Source organism: Acinonyx jubatus, chromosome D1, assembly GCF_027475565.1.
Source record: "Acinonyx jubatus isolate Ajub_Pintada_27869175 chromosome D1, VMU_Ajub_asm_v1.0, whole genome shotgun sequence".
Classification (NCBI taxonomy): Eukaryota; Metazoa; Chordata; class Mammalia; order Carnivora; family Felidae; genus Acinonyx; species Acinonyx jubatus.
The window spans coordinates 59,360,216-59,387,876 of record NC_069390.1 but is presented as its reverse complement, the minus strand read 5'-3'; the positions used below and the strand labels follow the sequence as shown (position 1 = coordinate 59,387,876).

At 40.8% G+C, this 27,661-nt stretch overlaps 1 protein-coding gene across 2 annotated transcripts in view; it reads left to right on the top strand.

Annotated features, from left to right (window-relative positions):
- Positions 1-6,336: 6,336 nt before the first annotated feature.
- The window catches only part of PAK1 (p21 (RAC1) activated kinase 1), a 154,551-nt gene continuing 133,226 nt past the window's right edge, over positions 6,337-27,661 (top strand). The window contains exon 1 of one of the 2 annotated variants that reach the window (XM_053203734.1): positions 6,337-6,862. The gene's annotated coding sequence lies outside the window, so the exon portion shown is untranslated. The remainder of the gene's footprint in view (positions 6,863-27,661) is intronic. The other variant, XM_027039617.2, reaches the window with a different exon arrangement.

Genomic DNA, 27,661 nt, shown 5'->3' with positions numbered 1-27,661 from the left:
GGAAACAGAAATTAACTCTAGATGCTCTAAGTACAAAAAGATTTAAAGAGACATGAGGTACTCACAAGGTTGTTGCAAATATAGGAGAATTGAGTTGTAGGTTGGAATAACGACCCGAATAACCCTGCCAAACTGACTTGCCAGTGGAGCTACCAGCTCTGGCACAATTAGGGAGGTGGGGGATCAGAAACCCACCAAAGGAGCTATTGATGTTCAAGAATACGCAACACAGTTGCAACTGAGGGATCAGGATGCTGCTGCTGCTGTCATGACAACTACCTCTAGACTCCCACAATGTTAGTGGCTGGCCGCTGAGATATGGCTACAGAAAAACCCAGTCTCTATAACTGTTGTTCCCAGCAGCAACAAAGCAACAGGAAGATGGTCTCTGTCTCATTTCTGCCTTTCCAAACTCTCACTAGTGCCTCTAACTCATGGAGCCTTCTCTCCCACCCGACCTCTATTTGTTTTCTATTGCTCAGTCACAAATTACCACAAAGTTAGTTGCTTAAAAAAATACGTATTTATTATCTCAGGTTCGGTGGGCTAGGAGTCTGGGAATGACTTAGATCCTTTACCCAGCATCTCCCAAGTCTACAATCACTGTGCTGGTGGGTTCCCTTATTATCAGAGGCTTCTGAGCTCCCTCAGTTGTTGGCAGAATTCATTTCCTTGTAGCTGTAGGACTTATGGTGGTATGCTTTTTACAGACCAGAAGGAGAGAGAGAATGAGTCTGCTTGGAGCCTTATATACCCTGAGGGCACCAAGGAACAGTGACACTCCATAGTAATGAGCTCACCTAGTACTAAGATCTTGCCTTCTACATACAAGTTTTCAGTGAAAGGAACCAGAACTCTTCGGGAAATGTCTGGTTTGAGGGTTGGGTCAAAGAAAGTATAAGAAAAGTCTAGAACATCTTGAGCCAAAAAGCAGGGAAGTGCTCAGAGACTGATGGGGGCATGTCAAAAGGACACTGAATGACACAACTACTTTAGAAAACAGTTTAGCAATTCTTATAGAATTAAACATAAGTTTACCCTGCAACTCATCCATTTCACACCCGAGAGAAAGGAAAACCTATATCCACACAAAGATTTGTACATGAATGATCCTGGTAGCTTTGTTCATGATAGCCCCAAACTTGAACTGTCTGTGAACAGTTGAACAGAAAGTGTGTGACTCTTGATCTTGGGATTGTGAGTTCAAGCCCCGTGGTGGGTGTAGAGATTACTAAAAAAAATAAGTAAACTTTAAAAAAAATATGATAATTGAGCAAAAGATCTGAACTGGTACCTCACAAAAGAGGATATCCAAATGACCAACAAACTCATGAACATGTTTTTACCCTCATTAGTAATCAAAGGAATGCAAATTAAAATAATAATGCAATATCACTACATACCTACTTGAATGGTTAAAATAATAAAGATTGATAACATCGGGTATTGGTGGGGATGTGGGCTAATTGGAACACTCATACACTGCTGGTGAAAGTGTACATTGGTTCAATTATTTTGGAAAATAGGTTTGGCATTATTTACTACAGTGGGTTTGATAATGCAAACCTATAAATAAAACCTGCTTAATTTGTCAGCAGACATCTCTGGTGCTTGTTGTCACATTTCCTTAGCCTCCCTCTGATTTCAGCCACAATTGTGGTAGACAATTCCAACTTTCCTCCTGCTGCCAGCTTCTCACCTCAAGTGTTCCGTATTCTGCCTCAGGACCTTCTCCAATATCTGTAGTTGCTTGCTGGACCTCCAAGCAAAGCCACAGAACCCAGGGGAGTCAACAGCCCTGGGGAGAGCCCTCACCCAATGAGACATGGAAGTCAGTAGGACAAAAAGTTCTTGTCTTTCAGGTGGTTTATTCTGGGAGGCATTCTGTATGCTTCTCTGAGGTTCAGGCAGAAATGAGACCCTTACGGACACACTCTACATTGGCTTTCCCTTTTCCTAATCTCATTCCTGTTTCCTAGGGTCACCTCCCAAGTAAACTACCTGCACCCAAGTATTTATTTCATGCTCTGTTTTTTTGGAAACTGAAACTTAGGTAGTTGGGACCAAGACTGACCCCAAAGTGAACACCCACAGGATGGAATGATGAAACTGAATTACTCGTTGATCAGATGGCAACAAGGACTCAGTTGTTGGTGATAACCCCTGATATGCTATGCTTTCACGACCAAGTCCTTCACCTGTGGTAGACTGGAAGTACAAATGGAAGAAGTACATTAGATCATGCAGTACTTACAGTATAGGGATTCTCAACCTCAAAGAAAGAAATTGCCCTCCTAAGGAGAAAAATTAAAAGAATCCTGGGTAGGGGGTGTGCAAAAGGGATAAAAACAGTTAAAAGGTACAAACTTCTTGTTACAAGACAAAGTCTTGGGGATGTAATGTACAGCATGGTGAATATTGTTGACAATACTGTTTTGCATATTTTAAAGTTGTTAAGAGAGTAGATTTTAAAAGTTCTTATCACAAGAAAACTTGTAACTATACGTGGTAATGGATGTTAACTAAACTATATGGTGGTAATTCTTCATAATATATGCATGTATCAGATCATTATGTTGTACACCTAAAACAATCTTATATGTCAATTACATCTCAATAAAAATAAAGTATCCCTAGCCAGAGAAATTAAATACTAAGGAATAAGATTTTGTCAAATAGGGTTGATCTTCGGAGGCTACAAACCATTGTTATACTAAAATGCTTTTTTCCCACCTGAAAACAAATTTTCACATTGAATCGCTGAATTGTACACCTGAAACTAATATTACACTGTATGTTAACTAACTGGAATTTAAATAAAAACTTAAAAAAGAAGAACAAATTTTCATTTCTTTGGGGGAGATATTGCCCCTGATTGAGAATGCATGCTCTAGTGCTTGAATGGTATGGGGTAATGCTAATTCTAATTTCAAGGAGTTGCCTGGATTTTACTATCTTAAAAGCCTTTAAGAAAGGGGCACCTGGGGGCACCTGGGTGGCTCAGCTCAGTTGGTTAAATGTCTGACTCTAGATTTCAGGTCAGGTCAAGGTCTCACAGTTTGGTTCATGAGTTCAAGCCCCACATCTGTCAGTGTGGAGCCTGCTTGGGATTCTCTCTCTCCCTCTCTCTCTGCCCCTCCCCCGCTTATGTACTCACACTCTCTCTCAAAATAAATACATAACTTAAAAAAAAAGGAAAATTAAAAAAAGAAGAAAAAGAAAGGGGCACCTGGCTGGCACAGTTGGTAGAGCATGTGGCTCTTGATCTTGGGGTTGTGAGTTCAAGCCCCACATTGGGCACAGAGTTTGCTCAAAAAATGTTTTATTAAAAGAAAAGCCTTGAAGAAAGGGAATATCAGGGTCAGGTCATCCACCTATCAATTCAGGACATGGTATGAACTCTAAAAGATCTCCATGGAAGATTTTTAAAGAACCCTCCTCTCCTGCAACTGGAGAGCAGACTATGCTGAAAATGAGGCTCACAATAAAACAGCGTGGCAGCGATCCCTCGAATGTTCCCTTATGCTGAAGTCAGGGGTCCTATAGGTAGGGAGTGGGACCATGAAGCCTGGGATGGAGGCATTTGGGTGGATGCAACTAAGAATTTTGTACCTCTAGCAAGTAGCCCCCTCCAATTGTTAGCAGAGAGCAATCACCCTTGATTTGACATTGCATTAGTTTCTTAGTGCTGCTGTAACAAGCTATCACAAATGTAGTGGTTTAAAACAACACACATTCATTATTTCACAGTTCTGTGGTTCAGAAGTCTGAAATGGGTATCACTGGACTAAAATCAAGGTGTCAGCAGGGCTCTGTTCCTTTCTGGAAGGAAGGATCTTTTTTCTTCCCTTTCCCAGCTTTTGGAGTTTTTATTTTTTAGTTGGTAGCTCTTTTCTGTATTCAAAGGGTGGGTAGAGTGTTTTGCACGTTGAATCACATCTCACATCTGGCCTCTTCTGTAGTTGAATCTACCTCTTTTCCACTCCCCCCACCTTTTTAAAATTTTTAAAAAATGTTTATTTATTTTTGAGAGAGAGAGACAGAATGTGAGTCGGGGAGGAGAAGAGAGAGGGAGACACACAATCCAAAGCAGGCTCCAGGCTCTGAGCTATCAGCACAGAGCCTGATGTGGGGCTTGAACTCAGAAACTGTGAGATCATGACCTGAGCCAAAGTCGGACGCTTAACTGACTGAGCCACTCAGGTGCCCCATCCCCCCCTTTCCATTTTTAAGGATCCTTGTCATTACACTGAGTCTGCCTGGATAATCCAGAATACCTCCTCATCTCAAGATCCTTAACCACATCTGCAAAGTCCCTTTTGTCATGGGGGGGTAATATATTTATAGATTCTCGGGATTAGAATGTGAACATTAGAATGTAAGCCATTATTCTGCCCACCACAGAGACCAAGCAAAAATAGTTTAGATTAAAACTAATTTGCTAGATTATGATCTTGGTTTAGAGTAACTCCTCTACACCTCAGTTTTCTCATCAACAAAATGGGGGGACGACAGTAGTCTGTCTCAAAGGGTTATTGGAGGCTTAAAGGAGTGCTTAGAACAGTATCTGGCACACAGTGAAGCACTGTGTGAGCATTTGTTACATTTTTATAACATATTTATTCTGACTGTGTGTCAGGCACTGTTCTAGATACTGGGAATGAGGATAGTATAGGTAGGAGTAGGACTTGCTTTCAAGGAGCTCAGGAAGTTAGGTACACAAATACAGTTAGTAGACTGTGGTACATGCCACAAGAGGCATGAAAGTAATGTAAGATTACAGCATCGTGAAGGCTCAGGGAAACTGAAGAAATATTAGTTGAATGAACAAATGAACATGATATTTGAGCTGGGCTTTGTAGAATGGATAGCTGTTGGCCAGTGAGATAAAGATTGAAGGGCTCCGAGACATGAAAAAATGTGTATTCAAAGAACGTTAAGCACCATTTCAGTGTGGCTGCAACAAAAGATATTCCATGTGAAATGAAGCTAGAAAGGCTGCTATAGGCACCTAGGTTGCACAGTGCCAAGTTAATGGGTTTGGATTTCATTCTGAAAGCAACAAAAGCCGTTCAGAGTGTTTAAACAGGGTAAGGCATCATCAGGTTTGTGGTTTTAAAAGGCTTCTCTGATCACCAGCAAGAATGACTGGATTTGGAGGGACTGAAACTGCTCCAGTTGTCCAGGTGATGGTAGTGAAGAGAAGGGCAAGGACTTGAGAAATATGTAGGAGACTCCAAACAGTCTCCTAAAGTTGGGGACCAACTTGGTAAGAGTGTTGAGGGGATAAAAATAGGGGCTATGTCCTGGGCGATGTTAAGACCAGGAAGTAACCTGAGTAGTAAGTTTGGGGAAAAGTGGTAATAGGAATGGCCAACATTCCAAAGGGCTTAATATAAGCTAAGTTGTAGTTACTATTATTATGGTAAAACAGGCATAGAGAGATGGAGTTAAGGATACACAAGTACTATTTATTACGGAGAAATCTGTGGCTTAGAAATGTTAAGGTCCTATCGCTAACAGTACAGCTGGGAATTGAAACAAGGCACTTTGATTCCAGACCCTTAGTCGCCAACGTTGTTTCAGTTCTGGCATATAGAATTTGAGGTACAGTAGGGTATGCAAGTGATGCTATCCAGGAGGTATTTGAAAGTATAAAACCTGAGCTCAGGAGAAAGGTTCCGGTTGAACGTAGCCTCCGCCGTAGAAGAAAAATGGGAAAGGAAACCCATTCTCTCTTTCAGTTCACACCTCCATTATCATTTCGGGGTCTCCCCGCCCCGCGCCTCTCCCCACAAAGAAAACAAACAGTATAATAAAGTGGCTTTGAGGTCACAGGAGATGGGATCGTTTTCAAATTCAGTTCTTGGCAATGAGCTAGCAGATGCAGCGGTGCTTTTTGACTTGAAGACGAGGACCACAAGATCAGGGGGTCAGTTGTCTTTTTCGACCCTAGACTACTACACCATTAATGCCCCCAGAAATCATCACAAAACCTTCCTGGAGAAAGGCAGCGCAGAGTCTGCAGCCGCAAGAGGGTCAAAGGGGAGAGGAGAGATGCCGGCGCAATGACATCACGCAACAGCCGGGTGATTCCCCAGCCTCTGGCGTCAGGCGCCGATGACGTCATCCCAGGCGCTCGCCCCTCCCCCCCCCAGCCCGGGTTGGCCTCGTTCACGTGGGTCGCGCCTGTCCTCCCCGCCCCCTCCCACCTGCGGGAGGCGGGGCGGGCCTGGCTCTGCCTGCGCCGCTGCCTCGCGGGGGAGGGGGCGGGGGCCCGTGGGAGAGGCGGTCGGGCCTGGCCGGGCGGCGTACAATAGCGCGGCTGCGGGCGGGGGAGGCGGCCGGGCTGTGGCTGCAGCTGGAGCTCTAAGTACCGGCGGCACTGTAGACGCCCCCTCCCGGCTTTCTCCCCACGTCCCCTCCACTACGTTCGTCCCGCGCGCCTCCCCGCTGTCGCCCTCACCGGCTCTGCCGTCCTACTTCACAGACGCTTTCCCCTCAGAGTCTTAACCCCCTCTTTCACGGAGCCCCGTGCTCTCAAGATCCCCTCAAACAACTCCGCACCTCATTCCCCAAAGGCCGCCCGAGTCCCCTCACATTCCCGCCCCTCACAGCACCCCCTACTCCCGCGTCGCCTGCCTCCAGCCCTCTCACGGTCGCTGACCCCCGCCCCCGTCCTGAGGGGACTCCCCGTCTCGAGCAGGGTGGGGGAGGCGCCGAGCGCGCGGCGGCGGCAACGGGAGGGAGAAAGTGAAGCGGCCCCTCGCGCACACTCGCGCGCTCACTCCCCGGCTCGGCCGCCGCCACCAGGGTGGAGGAGGAGGAGGAGGAGCGGAGTCGAGCCGAGCGAGCGCGGAAGGTGAGAGCCGGCCTCGCGCGCGGCCCCGCTGGCGTCGCAGGCTGCCGGGCTGGGGCGCGAGGGTGGGGGCGGCGCGGGGTCAGGGCCGGGGCTCATTCATTCCCCGCGGCCGGGCCGGGCGTGCGGGCGGGGGCGCCAGGTAAGGTGGGGCGGGGCGCCGCCCGGCGTGGCCGGCGGCCCTCGGCGTACCAACAAAGGCCCCCCGTGCACTCCCCGGCGAGGCTGCTGCTCTCAGACGCTGGGGACCCGGGGGAGATCCGGGGCGGGGGAGGGGCCCGGAGACCCGACAGGTCCGGGGCTCGGAGCCGCCTCCCTTGCGAACTTTGCGGTCCTTCGGCGCTGACCCTGGCGGGCCACCGGGAAGCCTAGCCGAGCGGCGTCCGATTCATTCTGCACGGAAAAAACTCCCTCCTGTCCAGGCCCGGGCAATCACCTCTAGGGTTCACCTCCTTGAAAAATACGGCTGGATGGAGCTTGACTTGGGCAGCCCCTCCCCCACCCCGGGAATACTCTTAACTTGTGGAGTTAAAAACAAACAAGGAAAGGAGACCTGCGGTTACTTTACGCTTAATATTCCATTTCGAAAGACATGGTTATTATAGCTTTTACTGTCTTGAATGTTTAAGCAGCAAATATTGCTGCGAGTATTTTGGAAAAATACTTAAGAAGTTTTGGGTATTTGTGGGTGTCGGGAGCAAAGTGCTTGTTGTTTGTTAAACCTCTTTGATAACTGTCTTCTGCTTTTTTCCCCAGTACTGAAAGGTGAAGGGAAGGGTTGGTACTATGGTTACCAGTAAAAATTCAAATTCATTAGTGTAGCCCATGTTTTAAAACTTGTTTCTGAGAAAAAGCTGTAGTTTTGCCTTGCTGTGCCTTTGTTAGGAGGAAACAGGAATCAACAATATACAGATGCCTCATTGGTCTTACCTTGTGACTTCACCTTAGTGACCTTGAGCAGTTCACTTCCAGCCTGAAAATTACAGGACTTTGCCTTTATGCCCTAGAAATCGGCAGGTATCAAGCACCTACTCAGCTTTGAAGAGTCTACTGAATAATCCCGCCATATGCCTCATCCCCCAGGTCTTTGCTAGCCTCCATCCTCAAACTCCTCTCAGGCAAAATTGACTTCTCTTTGGGATCCCCAGAGGCCCAGCAGGATTTTTAGGGCACTTGTAACAATTTTTTTGTTCCTGTTTGGGAAATCCTATATCGGGTACACCTCACTCGACTGGAAACTCTATTTGTCAAAAAGGGTTTTGGGAACATGGACCCTGAAACATTCCCTGAAGCTCATCCATATCCTTACCTGTATGAGCTCATGGGTTTATCTGGTAAATTTGCTTACTCAGGCATTCATTTACCCAACATTACTGGAGTCTGGAGAGCTCCTATGTTTTGGGTCTTCTGCTAGGACTATGGGGATTCAGATTCTATTAAGACATTCCCTGATTTCAAAGAGCTCAAAGTCTAGCGGGTGAGGTAGACATGTAAACAAGGAAGGCCTGCCCTAATAATCTCTGGGGGGCTCCAGTTGTACAAGAAGTAGTGTGCAATAATTGAGGCTGCAGGACCTGTTTTACAAGTCTTGTCCAGGCCAAAGTGAGTCTTGTGGGGAAGGTGGTGACCTGCCTCTCATTCATAAGACAGCACTTGACAGAAAGCTTGTTCAGTTCAGTTAAATATACATTTACTAAGCTCCTGTTAGGGGCCCTGTGCTAGGCTTGGAGAAGGCAGTGCCTTGTGAAAGAAGGGCACCCTGTATCCGGAGAGACCTTTGTAAAATTAAACCAGATCACATCATGTCTCCCTCCCTCCCGACTAGTCATTGTCTAAAGACAAACTCTTTAACATGAATAAGAAACTCTCAAACATCAGATTACTGCTTACCTCTGCAGATTCACTTTCTATAGCTTCCCTGCCATACTCTTTCTCATTTCTGCTTTTCCCTGGTGCTATTCTTTCCAATGGAAATGCTGGCCTCCTCCCCCCCCCCCCCCCCCCACTACCTGCCTGTGGAGAAGTGCTTGTTGGACCTCTGGGAAGCAGTCCATTAGTCATTCCTCCTATTACTTCCGTGGAATTGGTTGCTCTTCCAATCTCTGGCTCATGTACATACCACCCTTATAGCTCTCTATAGTACTCTATTGCAATTATTTGAGTTTATTCCCCCCCCCCCCTGTAAATCTGTGAATTTCTTGAGGGTAGGATCTGTTTAATTTTAGTGCCTAGCAAAGTTCCTGGCTCTGAATATGTTTTTGAAATGAATGGATGTATGAAGAAGCAAATCAAGACCAATGGGATAGAGGCTTCTTAATCTTCTGGGTTACAACAATTAGCTCCAAGTGTGGTCCCTACATGAACAGCATCAACATAATCTGGGAATTTTCTAGAATGGCAAATTACTTTTCCCATCCCAGGATCTACAAATGAAAAACTGTGGAGTTGCGCCCCCCGCCCCCCACCTCTGCTTTAACAAGGCCCTGGGCAATTCTGACACTTGATAAAGTTTGAAAACTACTGAGTTAAAAGATCTGCTTTTGATAAGACGTCTCCTTGCCAGCTCCCTTGCACTCTTCCCTTCTCTCTCTTCCCCCACTCCCTTCTTTTTTCTTCCTTAGCACTTACTGCCTGACATTCCATCCCAACCCATCCTATCCCGTCCCATCCCATCCCATCCCATCCCATCCCATCCCATCCCATCCCATCTGTCTGTCTTGTATCTTTTGCCACTAGATGGAAAGCTTCCTGAGAGTGTTTTGTCTGTTTTTTTTTTTTCCTGCTACTTTATTCCCATTGCCTAGAGTAGTGGCCGCATATAGCAGGCTTTCAGTTTTTGTTAAATGAGAATCATAAGATGATTTACTCCTATATATCGCCAGCTGTGACATTGGGGTTTTATTAAAGAATAGTTCTCAGAATGAAGAGGAACCATAAGCTAATATGCAAATCCAAGTGGATTCTAGCATTTTTGGGGATTTATTTTAGACTGAGCTTATCTTCCCTTCCCTTTTACATCTGTCTTTCTCCACCAAAGCCTGCAGTTTTTTCAGCTATCGTTCTTTTAGCCAAGACCTGAAAACTGCTGTCAAAATATCTTAGGCTAGGATTATTTCTTGGGAATTTTCAACTTGGTTTTGCAAATCTAAATAAGCACCCTAACTTTTGAGTTTTTGGATTTCAAACTGTCTCTTCCGGATCTTCTGTGGTTTTTGTCTTTTTCTAGAGATACTTAAAGCCATACAAGGGCCTGTTTGACTCCACACAAAGGTTTCTCTTCCTTATGAAGCTCTTAAAATATTTTGTTTCTTTCACTTTCCTATTAGCCCTAAGATACGATATCCAGTTTTCTCCTTTCCTAACTTACCTCTGAGAGATTGGCTTCATTTGCTCATCCGTTTATTTATAAACAATTATTGAGACTTTCTCTACCATGTGCAAGGCCCCTTGTTGGGACAGGATGTTCAGGTACACATAGGATGCGGTTCAAGTCCTCAAGGTGTTAAATATACTACAACATGGTATGATAAGAGCTGAAATGAAGGGATAAAGTAGAGGGGTAAAAAAGTGATGTGTACTTTGGAAGATGGGAGAAAGCTGTCTTTCTAATTTTTTTTTATCAGTTTAGGAATAGTTTATCAAACAAGTGTCATTTTGATAAGCAGACTTTTAAAAATATCTTGATTAAGAGATCGATGGCTTTTTTGGGGAAAACAAACAAAAATTAAGGTGGAATCAGTAGTTGCTAATTGAGACAATTCTTAATTGTGTTGTTGCTGGTTATAATGAATTTTTCTCCCCTCCCTCCCGTTTTGAAAGTTTATTTATATTGAGAGAGAGAGAGCAGAGGAGGGGTCAGAGAAAGGGAGAGAGAGAATCCCAAGCAGGCCGTGCAATGTCAGCATCTTAGCACAGAGCCCAGTGCAGGGCTCAGTCTCACATGAACTGTGAGATCATGACCTGAGCTGAAATCAGGAGTCGGACACTTAACCGATTGAGCCACCCAGGTGCCCCTTGCCCCCTTTTTTATCTTTCTAAACCATAACCAGAAAGTAGGGGAAAAACCTTTTTTTTTTTTTGTAAAGAGAGAAGTTGAAGGTTTTCAAAAGCATGTTCTATTTCATAGATATCATTTTAATTCCTAAGGATTAATGTTGTAATTTGGAGTGGGAGGAATGGTCAGGCAACCTTAGTGTCTTATTACTGCATGACCTTATGGAAGTAGTTTTATTTGTGTACCTTTTGTCCAGCTGTAAAATGGGGATAGTAACAGTTGCTATGGCTAGCTTACAAGGGTACGAAGCAACTAAATACAATATTGATTATAAAGGAACCTTTGGAAAGTATAGTTTGTTAACAGTTATTAGGTGGTGATAAACCTTATTGAATACCTGTTATGTACCAGACATTATGTGAGTTGTTTTCTGCAATCTTCAAAATAATGTAATAATATACGATGATTGCTAGTATCTCTGTTTAATGGATAAAGAGCTTGAGGCTCAAACTGGCAAAGGGAATTTGTTCAAGGTTTTGCTGAAAGTAAGTGGTAGACCTCTGTTCCAGTTCATATTCACCTAATGCCAGCAATTATGTGTTATGTTCATTACCCAGTCTGCTTTAATTTTTCTGTATAGAGGATATAGGAACATTTTGCAAGTATATTGCTGTGAGAGTTAAAATAAATTTTTTCTTCATTTAGCTTGCTCTCTTTTTTTGTGCATAGAAAGATTGGTGAAGACAGATTTACATGCATTTACATTTATCATTCATACAGAGAAAAGAAGAACATTTTTGCTTGGTGTTTTTTGTTTAGTCTTCACAACAGCCCTGTGAGATAGGTATTTCCATTTTATGAGTTAGGAGACTGGATTATAGAAGTCTTGATTTGCTCAAAGGCACATCATTAGCAAATGACTAAATACTGATTTAAAACTACATTTTTTGAATCTCAATGCAATACTTCACTTTTGCCACTGTATCATATTGCCTTTTAAATTCTGTCAAACTAAACTTTGGAGCACTAGAAATATCCTTGTAGATTGCTTCTTACTCTCTTTAGCCTTTTCCTTCTAAGAAAATCCTGACTGAAGTCCACGGTATGAACCACAAAAAAAAAAAATTGCTGGTAAAACTGTCAGATATTCATGATATTGCAGACTTATAAGATAACACTTCCCTACTGAAGCTGAGAAATTAGGACTTTATCCAGCATTCTGTGTCACCTGTGTCTGACTATTCATTTCCCTTTGCCATCATAAGTTTATTAACATAATGTCATACATTTTTCTGCTCCTGCATTAAGCTTTATCTTTCACAAGTAACTTCTTCTACCACTCTATCCTCCCAGTCTTTGAGATGGGGAAATGATCTACATGCTAGGATCCTCCAGATTATCCCCTCTCTAACAATAGTGTGATAAGTCTAGAAAGAACCAGAAGTTCATTGATCCCTCATTAATACGATTTTGTTTGGTATTAATTCCCTAAAATTGATTTAAGTTTTAGTTATAACAAGCCCCTTATATCTTGGCCCTTATTCATGGAGTCAGGGTGAGGTAATCTGCATGCAGCATTGGGAAGTTCATTCTTGTTTATGGGACTTTCTTATTCCATTTTCTACTTTCAGCCCTCTCTCATGTCCCTTTCAGACTGTGTAAGTACCAAGTGAGGCTGGCAAGAACATTTTTCTCCTTTACAGAATCTGCTATTTGAATCTTTTGAGGTGACAAATGACAGTGACACAATATATATGACTTCCACCTTCATCTCCCTGCCTGTATCTTCAAGGCCCAGTTTTCCTTATTCTCTCACTGATTCCCTCAAAGCTGGGATTAATGTCTTTTTCATTTGAACCCTTGTCTCCATGTACTTTGTATGTTGCTGCAATATTATCACTTTCTAGGGAAGGAGATAGATGTAGGAGGGAGAGCACTAAATTTGAAGTTAGGCAAAGACCTATTTGGACATTTATTTAAATATGTTTCTTAGTTTGGAAAATAGAAATAATACCTAACTCACAGAGTTGTGAAAACTCAGTTAATAATACATGTGAAAATGAATGTTGTACACCTGAAACTAATATAACACTGTATCTTAGGTATACTGGGTTAAAAAAATAATGTATGTAAAAATGAATTGTAGGGTGTTAGGTAGAATTGTTGTAACTTAATGACCTCAATTATTTATAGCAGTGGTTTTTAATTTTGGTTATTCATTTGAAATACTTGTGAAGATGTAAAAAAAAAAAAAAAACAGAACAGTTGCCTGGGCTCTAAAGTCTGCTTAATTAAAATCTCTTGGAATCTCTATTTTTGAAGGTTTAAGGTGATTCTGATATGCAGCCAAGGTTGAGAAGTATTGCTTTATATTGTAATATTTTGTATAAAGTCTTTGGTAACTCCTATATGAAAATTAATGTTTTAATTGTTATTTAAGGTTCATTTGCTAGACACATATTGAGCATCAAGGCATTGTCAGGGGCTCTGAAAGAGTAGATGAATAATACCTGGTCCCTACCCTTAAGTTTATAGTTGAGAAACAGACATGTCCATAGATAATTATATTGAGACAAAAATGGCATGTGGAGACATATGCTATGTGAAGACAGAGGAAAGGCATCTTCTCTACCTGAAATGGGGGTGGCCTGGCAAGGCTTCTTCTTCTTCTTCTTTTTTTTAATGTTTATTTTTGAGAGAGAGAGGGAGAGAGAGAAGAATTTTTTGTGTGAGCAGGGGAGGGGCAGAGAGAGAGACACAGAATCTTAAGCAGATTCAATTCTGTCAGCGTAGAGCTTGACTTGGGGCTTGAACTCATGAGCCATGAGATCGTGACCCAGCTGAAATCAGAAGTCAGAATCTCAACTGACTGAGCCACCCAGGTGCCCCATGCCTGGCAAGCTTCTTAACGGAAGTGACAGCTAAGTTGTGTTCTGAGAGATGAACAGGGGTTAACCAAGCACAGTTGGGGAGGAGTAGGAAGAGAGGAGAGAGGAACAACCTTCTTGAAAGAGAGCAGTGTGAGTGTTAGAAGTCTTGAGAGTATGTTTGGGTATCCCTAAATATTTTAGTACATTTACAGGATGGGGTGCAAGGTAGGGAGCCATAAAAGCAGAGAGAAAGACAAGGCCTAGGTGATGAAGGGCCTCTTGTATAGTGTATAAAGTATTGTCACTAATATTATCTCACTTTATTCTTTCAACAAGTATGTGGATTAGCTAGCTAGGACTGTAATTGTTCTATCTCCATTTTATAGAATAGGAAACAGAGGTTAACTGAATTGCCTGGACTGTACAGCATCACAGCTATGATTTGAAGCCAGGTCCTTTTGACTCCAGAATACAGAAGAATAAATGAAAAAAAAACCCAGAAAACCAAAAAAAAAAAAAAAAAAACCAAAAAAACCCAAACCAACAAACCTATCAGTTTTATTGTGGAAATGTAACCAGTAATATCATTTATTTTCTTTTAATCTTCTTAAAACATGAGTTTGGGTTGGTGATCTCCCTGCTTCCCAGCCACCTGCTTCCCCCAGCCTCATTGTTCACTGGAGATAAATGAGATCAGGAACGTATGAACATCAACAGCCTCATTACAACTGACCTCTTACCAAGGACTTTCAAGGTACCAAACACTTTACATTTGATTTTTATTTTACTCTTCAAAATAATCCTATAAGAGAAATGCTGTTTTATACTCATTTTACAGATGAGAAAATTTAGGAGCAGATAGATCAAACTGGGATTTGGAGACATTTTTATGATTATTACTGTATGACCATGGCAAGTCACTTAACCACGCAGAGCCTCAGTTTTCCTGAGCTGTTTTATAGATGCATTAAATCTTAGGCTAACTTCCCCAGCTCAAATATTGTATGACAGTGATTTTTTTTACCTTTACTCTTTCTCCTCTGTCCTCACTTTTCTTCTGTAATACTCTAAGACATAATCCATCAGTGACAGTGTTTTAGTATGGAAACAATTCTCAATGGTGGGGAATGGCTGCAGAAGGACCTCGTATAGTGGAAGGACTTTTAGCCACTACCCCCCTCCCCAACACCTGTTGGAGAATTACTATTTTATAACATTTTCTTCCATTTAAGATTATTTTCCCATTTGGAGTCATCTGATCAGTCCTGAGTCAGATTTTTATTTGGTATCAGGATAGATTTTGCTTGATTAGTTTAAGAAATTATTGGTGTGCCTGGGTGGCTCAGTCAGTTAAGTGTCTGACTCTTGATTTTGGCTCAGGTCATGATCTCATAGTTTGTGGGGTCGAGCCCTGCATCTGGCTCTGCTTGGGATTCTCTCTCTCCCTCTCTCTCTGTCCCTCCCTTTCTCTCTCTCTCAAAATAAATGAACATTAAAAAAAAAGTTATCTATATATAATTTGCAAAGTAACTTAAAAAAATTTTTTTAACGTTTGTTTATTTTTGAGACAGAGAGAGACAGAACATGAACGGGGGAGGGTCAGAGAGAGAGGGAGTCACAGAATCTGAAACAGGCTCCAGGCTCTGAGCTGTCAGCAACAGAGCCCGATGCAGGGCTCGAACTCACAGACTGCGAGATTATGACCTGAGCCGAAGTTGGACGCTTAACTGACTGAGCCACCCAGGTGCCCCAAATCTGCAAAGTAACTTAAAACAAGAAACCAGATAAGCAAAGGAGAAAAATTCATAATGATAGACCTTTGAAACTCCAAATTTTCTGAGCAGCCTAGAGACAATTTATATGTATTTAGATATTACTATTTTCAAAACACTTTCATATACAATCTCATTTCATTCTATCTTTAAGGCATCTTATTTTTACAGGTGGAAAGAAGGTAACGGCTTATCTATGATAACATGGCCATGAGTTTGGAAATTTGCAATCTCCAAATCTAGTGTTGGCTCCTGATCATTTGGGTGTTGCTTGCAGTGGCACTTCCTTCATTTTCTCTTGATTTCTAAAAAATTCCTAGTTCCTTAGAGAATGGTAAAGCTATTTACAGCTTGTTCTCTTTCCCAAAATCATGTTGTTTCTACCCACTAACTCTTGTCAGAGAATTGTCTTGACAATTCTGTCCCAGGCTAGTTGGGAATGGCTGCTGAACGTATTCTTATTTGTGGGCTTGTAGAGTAGGGGCAAAACACACACACTTTCACGTGCATAAAAACTCAGTATATCTCTACAGTGTATCTATTTATCAATTCCTACATTGGTCTACAAATATTTATTGGTTGCTTCCTATGTGCCAAGCTTTGTGATTAATACTTGGGGTACAATCATAAATAATATAGAAATGATCCTTCTCATTACTCTTATAAAGCTTACATTCCAGAGGGGAATACAGAGAAAAGCATTAAACATACAAATAAATAGTTGCAGGTTTTGGTAAGTCCTACAAAAGAGATAAAGGACTAACGTAGAGAATTTTGGAGTGATGAAGGGGAAGGCTTCAATGAGGAGATGATGCTTTTAAACTGAGATATACAAGATAAGTAGTTATTAGCCATTCGGAGAACCAGATGTAGAGCATATCAGGCAGAGGGAACATTTTAAATGCACAAAGACCCTGAAAGTAGGTAAAAGTTTTAGAGCTATGATGCTCAAGATGTTAACTACTAGAGAGTATGGCTACTGAACACTTGAAATGTGGCTGGTTCAAATACAGATGTGCTGTAGGTATGAAATACATACCAGATTTTGAAGATTTAGTACTGGAAAAAGAATACAACTCACTATTTATTATATAATAAAATTTTAGTATTTTAGATTAATTGGGTTAAAATAGATTTTCAAATTAATTTCACCTGTTTTGCTAGCTTTTAAAAACATAGCTACTAGAAAAATTAAGATTACATATGTGGCTCACGTTAATGGCTTGTATTATATTTCTATTAGCACTGGTTTAAGTTCAACATAGGAACTAAAAAAAAAGCCATTATGACTGGTGCACATGGAACAAGAGTGAATGGTACTTGATAGAGTTGGGGTGATAGGAAGAGACCTTTCAAATTGTTACCCTATGCGATATCCTGTTTAATCCCGAGAGACTGAGAAGGGATTATTAAATCTGATTTTATAGACAGAGACAATTAGTGCCTGAGGGCCACTCTCCACCTGTATAGTGCTAGCACTTTTGGCATAGTATTTTGAGTTTAGAGTGTTCTCTATCGCTGTCCGCTAAGACAAACAAGCAAATAAGTACTGATGGATAAATTGATTAATGTAAGTGGTTTTTAGACTGCCTCTTGGTATCTATAATAAGTAGAACTCTTGGTCAAAGATTGAAATTTTCATTAAAAAAAAAATCCTTTCTGTAGGCTTACTCTTGAAACTATTTGATGGTGTACTTCTTTCAACTTTTTTGTATGTTTAAAAATTATAATAAAATATTAAGAGGGAAGTATGTCCAGTGAGCACCCATATACTCATTTAGATTCTGTAATGTTTTGCTGTATTTGATTATCTATCCATCCCTTAATCCATTCATCAATCCATCTTATTTTGAAGCAATTCCAAATAAGTTTCAGATGCCAGTGCACTTCATCCTTAAACATTTTAGCATTTGTATCATTATTTGTTTACATAGAACTATACTCTTACCCACTACACGGTGGCATTATTTGATTAATATCTATCTGTCCTACTAGACCTTAAGCTCCAGAGAATTATTTCTTTTTAAGGCATGGCACCCTAAAGAGAATAAGTTTTAAAATGGCACCCTTTTCTTTAAAATAAAAATTATCTTTTCTTGCTCGCCATTGTATTCACAGTTCCTAGCATATAGTAGCCACTTAATATTTTTTGATTGAAAGAATGAACGTGGAGCCAACATCAAACCGAGTCATGACTTCTTTACTTAGAGCGTTTGTTTGTTTGTTTCTCAAGTTCAACAAGCATACAAGAATCCTTTCAGTGCCTGGTGTTGGAGAGGGAAGGAAAGAAGAACCCTGGAGTGCTAAATATTTAGCTGCTCAGTACAAACATCTCTGATCTGAGTCAAATTTGAATGCATGCCCTGATGCTAGCTGGTTAAGGATGTGGGAAATTCTTAAGCTGATCAAACTGATCACTGCCTACTTTGCCATTCTGGGACTTCATTTCATTTGAGTTGAAGAATTCTATGTTACTGAAAAATGGCATTGGATTGAGGCCTTTGTAAGTATATTTGCCTTCCAGAGGGTCCATTCTTTTTATTACTATCCAAGGCGACATTTCAAAATTGGCAGTTTCCTTTTAGATTATCAGGAGTTTCTTTAAAGTGTTACGTAGTTTTAATAAGGCTTAACAGTAACGTTACTAACTTTCTTCCATTAAAAATAACAAGGGCACCTGGGTGGCTCAGTCGGACTCAGTCGGCTCAGTTAAGCGTCCGACTTCGGCTCAGATCATGATCTCATAGTTTGTGAGTGCCAGACCCGCGCACTGACAGCACAGAGCCTGCTTCGGATCCTCTGTTTCCCTTTTTCTCTGCTCGCCTGCCACCGCTCACAGCATGTGTACTCTCTCTCTTTCAAAAATAAACATTTTAAAAAACTTAAAAAGTTTTTAAAAAATAACAGAGCTCTATTTCACAAACTATTTTGTAACACTATTCATATGTTTAAAATTTAGCCAGGATTCCATTATTCTAATGAAAAACCACTTTTGTTTCCTTTTTTCTTACATGTAAACATACACATTTACATAGTTGTAATCACAATGTAGACCTCAGTTTGTTGTTTATGGATTTTTGTTGTTGTTGTTGTTTTTTAAGTAGACTACATGACCCTGGGATCAACAGTCCAATGCTCTACCGACTGAGCCAGCCAGGTGCCCCCCTTTTTCCTTGATCTATAAACATTTCCCCATGTAATTTCTTAGTGCTCACTATAAAATTACTACCTGATATTCCATGATTTGCCTAAAATCATTGTGTCGGTCAGTGTTCTACCAGAGAAATAGAACCAGAATTCTTTTTTCTCCAGGAAACCTCAGTTTTGCTCTTGAGGCCTTTCAACTGATTGGATGAAGCCTACCCTTAGATTAGGAAGAACGATCTCCTTTATTTAATGTCAACTGACTGTAGATGTTTAATACATCTACAGAATACCTTCACAGCAATACCTAGATTAGTAGTTAGATTTAATCAAGTAACTGGGTACTATAGTGTAGCCAAATTGACACATAAAACTCATAATCACTTAGGTTTTCTTTTCATGTTGTAAATCACACTGTAATTTTATCTGTAACACTACATATAGCTTTCTCCTTTAAAATATTTTTTTTTGGGGGGCGCCTAGGTGGCTCAGTCGGTTGAGCGTCCGACTTCAGCTCAGGTCAGGATCTCACGGTTCGTGAGTTCGAGCCCCGCGTCAGGCTCTGGGCTGATGGCTCAGAGCCTGGAGCCTGCTTCCGATTCTGTGTCTCCCTCTCTCTCTGCCCCTCCTCCATTCATGCTCTGTCTCTCTCTGTCTCAAACAAATAAATAAACATTAAAAAATATATATATATATTTTTTGGAATAAATTCCCATAGGTAGGATTACTGGGTAAAGGGATATAAAGACCTAAGGTGCTCTTGGCAGGACTTAATATTTGCAAGCTGAAAATACCGCCACAGTCTTTCTTTTAATGATTTCTTCAGGAGTTGGTCTATTCAGTGGACTCATTTCCCATTTCCAAAAACCCGTTTTTTGTTTTTTGTTTTTTGTTTTTTTACCCCTGTTTTTTAGCTCTGAAAATAGCTGTTTTTCTTCAGGGTTATCTTCAGTTCTCCCTTCACTCTCCACCTGCCATGTTTTCCTCTGGGTTTCTCCTCCCCGCCCACCCCCATCCTCCTACCTCACTTTGCTTCCTGTATCACACATAAAATAGAAATTTCATATTCCTACTACTGAATCTAAGGATCTACTTGGATTTGCACCCATTTTTGCCTTTGCACCTTCCTTTACAATGAAGGAAGTGATTCTCCTTCACATACTTTTAGATTCCTTCCTATGGTCCTCTCTTAGAAACCTCACTTCACTGAATCTTTACATTTTGCTTTCTGCTGAGTTATAAGCAGCATTCAGATGTTCTATTTAAATGAAAACAATTTCCCCCTTCCCTACCAAAATAAAAGCGCTCCTGAAATCTCATGTCAGCCTGCAGCTAAACCCTGTCTTTGTTCTCCTTCAAAGCCAGTTTTCTTTAAATAGCTGTTTACAGCTTCTGTTTCCAGGGCCTTACCTCCTATTTACTTGAAAGCTTACTCCAGTCTACTTCTACCCTCACCACCGCATCACAACCACACTTACTAAGACCCATAATAACCCCTATTGTGCCAAATCTACTTAAAAAAAAAAACAACCAAAAACCATAGTGGCATACAAATACCCAGTAATCCCTTACTATCATAAAAATACTCAGTTGTGATTCAAATGTCATACTTTTTTTCTTCTTTAACAGTTGGAAGCAGAATCCAAATGAGGGCTACTTTGAGAGATTTGTTGATAGGTCTTTTCTGTCTTCTTTTACTCTCTAAGGTCCCTCTCAATCTCTTTTTTAACCCCTTTCAGCTTATTTGTTGAAGAAACCACATTGTTCTGTAGAGTTTCCTACTGTCTGGATTTTGCATTTCCCTGTTATGCTTTAACAAGCTCCTTGGTCCTATATAATATTATGTGTAATTTAGTATTTGGAGGGTAATTCAGATTCAGGTTTATCTTTGTTTGTTTGTTTTGCATGATCACTTTATAGGTATCAGTGTGTGCTTTCAACAAGGGGATCTTAATGCCTGGATGTCTGTTTTTGTGATATTAACAGCCATGGAATTTCCTTTTCATTGTCAACTTACTGAACCTCTCTGTGTATTTGCCTTTTTGATTACTCTCTCTTTAAAATATTCCTTTGCCAGGGCACCTGGGTGGCCCATTCATTTAAGCAACTAACTCTTGATTTCGTCTCAGGTCATGATCTCACAGTTGTGGGATGGAGCCCCGCATCAGGCTCCACACTGAGCTGAGCATGGGAGCCTGTTTGGGATTTTCTCTCTTCCTCTCTGCCCCTCCCCCACTCGTGTGTGTGTGTATAAGCATGCGCACACATGTGGGCTCTGTCTCTCACTCAAAATACATAATACATGTATTTTGTCTCACTCAAAATACATAAACTTATAAAAGCCTTTAAAAAGATATTCTTTTGCCTTCTGTGATATAACTTTCTTTGCCTCCTACCTCTGATCATTCCTTAGTTTATTTGTTGCCTTTTTTCTATTTTGATTTTAAAGTTTATATTCAGAGAAAGCATGTGCATGCACATGTGCACATGCATGAGTTGGGGAGGTGCAAAGAGAGGGAGGGAGAGAGAGAATCCCAAGGAGGCTCCTTGTTGTCAGCTAGAGCCCTCTGCGGAGGTCGGTCTCACCAACTGTGAGATCATGACCTGAGTCAAAATCAAGAGTCTGATGCTTGACTGACTGAGCCACTCAGGTGCCCCTATCTTGATTTTAAATGTTGAAATTCCTCAAGGGTAAGATCCTCTCCTCCTCTTACATCATACTCTCTTTCTGCTTGATCTCATTCATTGTCCTGCCTTTGAATACTGTATATATGCTGATAACTCCCATATTTTCCCAGATAGCTCTAGCCTAACCTCTGTCCTTAACTCTAGACCTGTATATCCTCTTATCCACTGGATATTTCCACTTTGAGATCTTACAACATTTTCTACTTAATATGCTCTAAAAATGCATTCTTTTTTTTTTTTTAAGTTTATTTATTTTGAGAGAGAGAGAGAGAAAGTGTGTGTGCATGTGTGGGGACGAGGGGCAGAGGGAGAGGGGGTGAGAGAGATTGAGAGAGAGAAAGAATCCCAAGCAGACTTCTCACTGTCTGAGCAGAGACTGATGCAGGACTCAGTGTCACAAACTGTGAGATCATGACCTGAGCCAAGATCAAGAGTCAAAGCTTAACCAACTGAGCCTCCCAGGTGCCCCTAAGTCTGCATTCTTGATCTTTTCCCAAAAATTTGGTACTCCCTAAGTTATCCCTGTTTTAGTGGCATCTTTGTTTACCTAGTTACTCAAACCACAAATTTAAGATTTACCCCTGATACTTCCTTCTTTCCTATCCTTCATACGTACTCCACCCCCAATCTTGTCAATTTTACTTCCTGTGTATTTCTTGAGTCCATCTACCTCTCCCCATGTCTGTTGTCACCTCTCTAATCCAAGCCACAACCATCTCTACCCTAGACTATTATAGTAGTCTTTTAACTGAGCTCTTTGCTTAAAGCCTGTAAAAGCTTTTTGTTTTATTTGGGAGAAAATATAAAATCTTAAACATGATTTATAATGTTCTGAGAAACCTGACCTTTGTTTTTGTTTTTCTAACTTTATCTTGTGCCACTGCCCACTGCACTGACTGTGCTTTAGAGTGATTGGCACTTTTCCCCCTGTTCTGCAAAATTTGAGAATGTCTTTTTTTTTTAAGTTTATTTATTTATTTTGAGAGAGAGAGAGTGTGTGCATGTGTGCACGTGAGCATGCAGGAGAGGGATAGAGATGGTCCCAAGCAGGCTCCGCTGTGTCAGCACTGACCCCCATGTGGGGCTTGATCTCATGAACCATGAGATCATCTCATGATGAACCAAAACCAAGAGTCGGATGCTTAACCACCTGAGCCCGCCTGAGAAAGTCTTTCCTGCCTCAGGGTCTTCATACCTGTTCTCCCCTGGTGTGTTCTTCCCCAATTCTGCCTTCTTCACAAGTCTGGTTTCTCTTTCCCCCCTGTATCTTCTTTTAGAAAACAAATATTAAGTAGCTATTGTGAGCCAGAACCTGTCTAAAGAAGACCCCCCCCCCCCCCGCCATTATCCTTTGACAGTACTTCGTTATTTTCTGTAATGTCATTGGTAATGATCTGTAATTCTATACTTATCTGACTCTTTGTTATTGGCTAGACTTCCAGCTCCATGGAATCAAAGATCATATCTTTTTTATCCACCATTATACCTCATCACCTAATACAGTGTGTGGAACATAAGTGTTGTAAATCTTTGTTGAATGAGTGAGCTCACATTATCAAGGATTACTAAGCCTTGGCAGCTTTATTTCTGAAGTTTTTTCAAATTTGTTTTTATTTTTCTATCTCCTCTGCTTGGTTTACACCTTAATCTTCTTTTCTCTAGGCTTTTAATTACCTCATAACTAGTGTCTTGGCCACCAGTCTTTCTCTTTCATTCATTCATCATTCTGCCTGGAGTAATGTTTCTGATCCTGTTACTGTTCTGCCCAAAAGCAATCACTGTGTCCCCATTGCTTGTAAGATAATATGTAAACTAAGTTGTTTTTCAGGGAACTTTATAATTTGACCCCACCTACTTCTTCAGCCTCATTTCTCTTGACCCTATTTCATCTCTCTAAAAAGACTGTGTTTCATTCACTTTAAAATGTCATATGACCCTGTTTCCTCAGCCTAGAATTCCTTTTCTCTCTCTGCTATTAAAACTCTTCATTCTTCAAGATCCAGCTTGGATGCCATGTCTTCCATGTAGTCTTCGAGTCCTCATCCAACCACTCATGATTATAAATTCCTGAGGGTGTGCTATACACTGAATGTTTATGTTTCTCTCAAATTTATATGTTAAATCTTCATACCCAATGTGATGATTGGGGAGGTGACACTTCTAGGAGGTGATTAGGTCATGAGGATGGAACCCTCATGAATGGGATTAGTGTTTTTATAAAGGAGACCCCAGAGAGCTCCCTTGCCCCTAATGCTATGCAAGGACATAGTGAGAAGAGGGCATCTATGAACCAGGAAGAGAATTGTCACCAGACATTGAATCTTTTGGTGCTTTGATCTTGCCTCTAGAACTGTAAGAAACAAATTTCTGTTCTTTGGAAGCCACCCAGCCTATGGTATTCTGTTATAGCAGCCTAAATGGACTAAGGCAGTGTAGTACTTTTTTTTCATTCCTTACTGTATACTTAGAATCTCGAACAGTGTGTGGCATGTAGTAGGCTGTCAATAAATACTTGTTGAATGATTGTGTAAAATAATTTACTTATCTGCTCACTTAACAAATATTTATTAAACATTTTGAATGTCCATAGCACTCTGTCTTTCCTTTGCACTATAATTAGGAGTTCATTTGTTATCCATTGGAGCTGATCACTTGTAAAATTAATCCCCACTCAAGCATCCCTCCCTGCTCACCGTTGGGCTCTGTCCTCTTTACCCTTTCTCAGTAAGTGCCTTTCTAATGGTGGGTAATTCACATCTGACAATACGATGCAAATAGATTCTAAAATGAAAACTGGCATTTCTGCAAAACATTAAGACTTTTATGAATTTGAAATAAGGCAATATTGGAGAATGGTTTGAATCATACACACAAAAAAATCATTGACAAGTGAGGATTAGGTAGAGTTAGACCAGTTTAAAATTGAAGGGAAAATTAACATGAGTAATGACATAATAGGAGATTCAGAGGACAATGATTTGAGTAACAAAGGATTAAGAGAGACCCTTGGGAAAGATTGGTGAAGCTCTTGAATATTTTTACAAAATTGATCCTCTTAACATGTTTTAAAAGCCAAATGTGAAGTGACAGATGTTCTTTGGTATAAGTATTACCTTATAGGCAATTATAACAAAGTTTTGTTAAATATTAAGAATTAGAAAAATTTACTTTATGTTTGATAAATTGAAGTCCCAATCATTTAAAAAAATTTTACTAGGCAATTTTGGTACCTCATCAGTTAACTTAAATGGCAGTTTTTGATATTAGTTATACTCAAGATAGTAAGAATCCCGCTGTATGTACTTGTTTCTCTATTAGCTTCAGTTCCCTGATGTTGGGGGTTATGCTTTATTCATTATATTCCTGTGGTGCCTAGCTCAGAGTCTGGTACTTCGGAGGTACCTAATAAATGCATAGGGACAGAAAGAAGTAAATAATTGTAGAGTTTGGAAGGGCTTCTTGAAAAGGTACTATTTGGGACAGAGCTTGTATGTCAGGTGAGTAGGGTTTGACTGTTACACTTTGTTAGGTCCAGAAGGAAAATCTCTCACTCTTTCTTTTGCTGGTTCCTGCCTAGTGTGTACTTACATATTCAGAGTCCGTTCTCTGCCTCAATAGCTCTTGTTCTCATTGTAGTTCTTCCTGGAGATTGAGATGGAAATGAGGAAGGCTTTGGGCTGCTGCCTGGGCATCCACATTCATGAGAACTTAGAAATGCAGAGGGGCCAAATGCCAAACCTGACCTAGACGGATCCAGGTCAGCCAATCAGTGCTTTCCTGCCTCTCCCTTTGTTCTCTGTGCTTCCAGTCTCCTATCTGCTGGAGGTGCTACAGCTGTTTATGCCAATTAATATAATGCTAATGTGCTCCTTAATGAAAGCATGGAAGCACATGGTCCCAGCTGGTAGATAAGAACTGTATAGGATCGACCTTCAGAGTACCTTTTCACTAACAATTGGTCAAGATACCTGAATACCTTTTCACATTGTTTTTGAAACCATGGAAACAAGCTGGAAGTGAACATAGTTTAGGGAATCTAATTCCTCATTTTATGGGATAAGGAAAAAAAAAACCCTCAGAGATGATAAAGCTCATGCCAAATTAATAATTCCTTGCCTCCCATTTTAACAAAAATCTATCTGATGTATATATAATTTTGTCCTCTCTATTATGCAGCATTTAAAACCTCTGCCACTGACCTAACTTTGAATCTTGTGGCCCTGCCACTTCCTTATGTGATCTGGGGAGAGTTAAGTAAGCTGTGTAGTTTTAGTATCCTTATCCTTAAAATGGTACTAATAATAGTACCTGCTTCATAGGTTTGTTACTAAGATTACATGAGGCAATAATTGTAAAGCACTTAGCAGATTCTGGCACATAACAAGTGATCAGTAAGTGTTGTCTATCATTATGATTACAGCATAAGGAAGCTAAAATGAGTCTAATGACCAGTGCTTTAATTTCCAATTCTGTCTTTGAAACCTTTGTTGCTAATTCTTCTTCAGTTAGAATCCGAGCCTTGTGAAAGCAAGGATTTTTGTCTACTTGCTTCCCTGTATGTATCTTCAGTGTCTAGAGTATTTTTTAGCACATAGTAGATGCTTGATAAATATTTAGTAAATTAATGAATTCTCTTGGGGAATATCCTTTCTGAAAAACACCTACTTTTAGATACTCCAATGAGTTGAATCTTTTTTCTTTACACCTGTTTATATGAATTTGCACTTGTTTTTATAGTATTTATATTGTGTCCTTGATCTTTTCAGATATCTGATCTTTTCAGATATCCTACCCATTGAAAATCTTCATGGGTAGGAAACTGTGATCTCACTATGGGAATTTCCTTGTGGCTCCTAGTATAGCATTTTTTAAAAAAAAAAATACAGTTATTAAGACTTAGTAATTACTGACAACTGACTCTAAAAGTCACTTGTATTCAATACTAATTTATTGAGCAAACACCAGTATATGCTGCGGCATCAATCCCAACTCTTAAGAAGTTGTGAGTTCATGGGGTCAGTCCTTGGTGGCAAGAGGCACTTTAATGCTTTTGTGAATGTTGTTCTTTACATATGAAATACCCCTCTCCTTCCTCCTTGCCCCTTCTCTGCCAGATGTCATATTGCTAGTTCTTTAGGGCTCAGTCTCCTCTGTCAAGTCTATTTACTTCCTTTCCTCTGTGATTAACTCCTTTTTATGTAAACCTCTTCATGGAAGAAGTAGATAGCTTTTGCAAATGAGACAATTTTGAGGGAGAGGACGTTCCAGACTGAGGAAAGAGTTGTTGCAAAGACAAGGAAGGAAAGGGTTAGCTGTTATGAGAACATGATTTTAAATAATATAAGTTATCTTTAGTGTAAGGCAGTTTAGTGGTCAGGTTTCTTATTAATAGGGGCAAGTAACAGAATCCACTCTAGCAAGTTCAAGGAAAAATGATTTACTAAAGGGTGCTACAGAGATTAAAGAGCCTTTGTGAGAGTAAGAAATGGACCTAGGCTGGACTTCCAAGAACAAATTCCTTAAACCACACTGAAGAACTGAGCTCTTAAGGATGCCACAGTCTTTGCCATAATCTAGAAGCTGCAAAATCAGGAAGCTGTTGCTACAACTGCTAGATCTAGAACTCTGCTACCTCTGCGCAGTTTGCTCCAATAAGAGGGATGTCCTGTGTCTAGTCTCTCCACCCATCTAATTTCATTCCAAATCAGTATCTAGTGTGGAGCATCTGATTAGCAAAACTTAAATCACCCTTAGAAAGGAGTCTGGGAAATGCGCACGTGTGTGTGTGTGTGTGTGTGTGTGTGTGTGTGTGTGTGTATTCCCCAAGCTGCTTTGATCATGGTGATAAATTGGCTGATAGGAACAGTTAAGGAGATAAGTTTTTTTGTTAACCAATGGGTGAGAGAGATACATAGAGAGGAAGGGGAAGGGGAGGGAGGGAGAGAGATAGGGAGAGAGGCAGAGAAAGAGACAGAGATGGACACTGACTTCATCTCCCAAAATGGGAAAAAAAATTATTTAGTCCAACTGGATCAACTTAGGCTACTTGCCCATCCTGGAACCACAAGAGTTTCCAGAGGCATACCAGAAGCTAATTGGTTAAGGCTGAGTTCTTGAACTAATGGCTGTCAAGAATGGTTTAAATACTATGGTTTGAATGTAGAATCAAGACCTCTCCCTGGAGCTAGGGGTCAGCATTACTTTAGGACAGTGGTTTTCAAAGTGTGGTCACTTGGGAACTTGTTAAAAATGCAGATACTCAGGGCATGTACCAGATTCACTGAATCAAAAACTCTGGGTGTGGGGCCAGGAATCTGTTTTTTTTACAAGTCCT